A 3,703-nucleotide genomic window follows, 5' to 3' on the forward strand; every position below is an offset into this window, starting at 1 on the left:
TGGCTTTGCTGGAAAAGCGGTCAGCAGGTCAGAGATATTGACGAAGGAGAATCTTCTTCTTTCTTCAATGTAAGCAAAATGCTTGTTTTTCCTCGTCTCCTCTACCGTTTGATTATTAGAGAGGTTGTCGCTCCATCTCTTGCTTCGGCGCCCTAAAGGCGACTTGTCTCTAGCTATTTTGCCCTTCTGTCGTCATTAATTCGATCTATGTATTCGTTCCACTCTCTCTTTCTTCGCAACATCCAATCGTTTAGTTGTCAATCTTACATGTTGTTCTAATGTCCTGCTTATTTTTAGTCTGAATGAAGAACTAATACTCTTGTGTCAACTGTTAAAACTGACAATAGAAGCGGGTAATTATTTAGTTAAAGGTTTAGGTTTCAAGGAAATCGAGCGATGGCCCGATTTCCTTGAAATTTTAGTATGTTATACAGTTTTTTATGCTGAAAAAGAATATATACAGTAGAATCTCGGTAATTCGTATACCGTTATATCGTAAATCTCGATATATCGTATAAAACTACTGGTCACTTCAAAAAATCTCAATAATTCGTAAAAACGCCATATATTTCGGTCCCCTCGGTATTGCGTATTTTTTCCAGGCTGCAATGTGAAGGAAACGTCTGATAATTCGTATGACTCTGAAAAAAAATCCCTATTGTATTGTTTATATGTAGTCAGTATTCACTATCACCTCAATTTTAAAGAAAAAAGATGAAATCATTGCGGCCAGCTCTAATAACAAAATGAAACGTTTCAAGAAGGGTGAGTTCCCACAGCTTGAAGAGGCTTTAGGTAAGTGGTTCAACCATGCAAGAATTGCGAATTTACCGATCGGATGGAGTATATTGCGAGAGGAAGCGAAGATTTTTGCGCAAAAATTAGGTCTGTCAAGTGACTTTCGAGCTAGTAATGGATGCTTCGACCGCTTTAAGAAACGGCATAACATTGCTTTTAAAAAACGAAATGGGGAAAGTGCAAGTGTTCCAACTGAAGTTTGCTCCGTGTGGAATTTAGAATTAAAAGAAATAATCAAGGACTACGAAACCAGTAAAATTTTCAATGTCGATGAGACGGGTCTATTTTACAAATGTCTTCCCGATTGCTCAATGTGTTACAAAGGAGAAAAGTGTCATGGCGGCAAGAGCAGTAAAGACCGGATTACCGTTTTGCTGACGGTCAACACTAATAATCGGTAAGTCTGCCAAACCAAGGTGTTTTAAGAACATAAAAACTTTTCCTATGACTTATCGGGCCAACAAAAAGGCATGGATGACTACTGATGATGCTTTAATGAGTGGTTTATTTCAGTTATACTTGACTTCCATAGAAAAAATAGAAAAATTCTCTTATTTGTAGACAACTGTACTGCTCACAATAACATACCCCCTCTAAGTAATGTAAAGGTAGTTTATTTGCCTGCTAATACAACATCAGTCCTTCAGCTCTTGTATCAAGGCATAATTGAAGTTTTCAAAACTTTTTATCGAAAGGAAGTAGTGATGCAACGTTTAGACAATCTTGAAGAAGGGGTTGAATACAAACTGACATTGTTTTCTGCTATGGATTTAGCCAACAAAGCCTGGAAAAATATAAGAAACACGACAATAAAAAATTGTTTTCGAACTTGTGGTTTTATAAAGGAAGAGGAGCACCATTTGGATGGGACCTAGTTACACAAAATGAGGAAAATGTTGGGCGCGGAAAATAATCCGTCTCATAGTTTTGAAGGTTCGAGCATTGGAAAATGTACACTATCTTGAATAGTTGATATTTTGCAAATTCTTGATGTTGGAGTGACGGGGCGGTATTTCTGTTAAAACTTTAGACTATCTTCTAACAAACCCCCCCCCAATCCTCTCCAACATTAAATATAATTAGTTACGATTAATGTGATGACACAAATCAATTTCTAACAATAATCATTTATTTACACGTACAAATAATCATCAATTTCTATTGGATACATTCGTGACATTTCTTCAATAAATACTTCAATTCTATTTGAATATGAATAATGTCTGTTAAATAGAAATTCCCAAAAATACTGACGATAATGAGATCCTGTTCTTACATAACGAGGTATGTTATCACGAATATCTCGCCAAAGTCGCTCAATATTTTGAATATGAGCGTTGGTTACAGGATCTACAAAATTATACCGTTGGTTCACTGTTAGGTGCATCCACCGTTCTCTTGAAAGACCTCTATACACTCGCCAACAATCGGAAATAATTATGGTGCCGGGAGCAATGCGACGCGTAATAATTTCTTGCAAAACCTTAACGAATCTATTTATAACAGTCTGAATAAAGCACTCCTTAGTAACCGGATCTATTCCTCCTAATTCTCACGTTCCTCGAATGATACGGCTCTTGTGGTATTTTTTTTACCAAAATGCGCTTTATCCACCTGCACAATGTGCTCGTCACCACCAATACTTCTTGACGTTCGATTTACAAAAACGAACACAAATCTTAGGTAACATTATCGTCCTTTCAACTCGATAAAAAAAAATAATATAAACCTCTCGACAATATGAGCTCCAATCAATTGCGGTAGCCGATGAAATTTTGAAATCTTCCATCAATTCGACCTGATGTGGTGGTCGGTGATATAAAAAATACGCGATTATTCTGCACGCATGTTGAATGTCAATATGCATTCTATGGAACCATGTTCCTATTAGTTATCTTAAGGAAAATGGACGCCGTTGCTTTCGATGAACTTGATAATAACTATAGGTACAACGGAAAGATGAAGATAAAGATTTATAGAAATCAATGAACCATACTCTGTACATATTATTTCTCCTCTTAGCACTTTTTGATCAATTAAAAAATCGATTAATTTTTCACGATCACCAGCCCCACAAATTTATATTGTGTGATCATATTCGCTTCAAAATTTCAACTGATGGAATTTTTGACTGAGCAAATCATAGAAGCACGCAATAACAAACAAATGTGAACAAAGAAATCGATGTGTCGAGCAAATTCTAATCTAATACACGTTATCTAAATTTTCAACCTCGAAAAAGTATGTGAAGGAATAAATTCCTCGCCCTATCCTAAATAATTGCCATAGAAGCGTGTTATAAATGTAATATATAGGTGATTATTAAAAATACTTTTGAATTGGTCATTACTAGCCAGTATTCAGCAAATATTAATTTATTCATGAATTTGTAACAAGGCAAAAATATCTGAAAACTTATTATACATAATGTGCTTTGCAAAATAATTTTTATTTTATATGAAAGTGATGACCCAGTTACAAGGAAATGCATGAAACATAATGGGATGGAAATAACTGAAAGGGCTAGGACTGATTTCAATAAAATTTTCCTCCTCAACTTCTAAACAAATGTTTCCACTTGAGGTAGTGTAAAATATGGAGTGCTTCTACGATGAATGATTAGGACATCCAAACATAAAATTAATAGGAGTTGAGTAGGTTTGTTGTTGATTGCTTTCGAGATTTATTCAAAGGGACGACTATTCCATATTAATATATTAATAATTTATTTCTCCTCGTACGTTAGCGTACCTATCTGCTGCCAACAATAAAATAAAAATGTTGATAAAGCTCCCTTTCGGAATATTCAAAAACATTAATAAATAATTGAAAAATAAAAATTTTAGCGTGAACCTTGATACAATGGGTCTTAATTGATGATTTAGATAATAAATAAAAAATCATA

The sequence above is a fragment of the Diorhabda carinulata genome, chromosome 3 (genome assembly GCF_026250575.1).
Source record: "Diorhabda carinulata isolate Delta chromosome 3, icDioCari1.1, whole genome shotgun sequence".
Classification (NCBI taxonomy): domain Eukaryota; kingdom Metazoa; phylum Arthropoda; class Insecta; order Coleoptera; family Chrysomelidae; genus Diorhabda; species Diorhabda carinulata.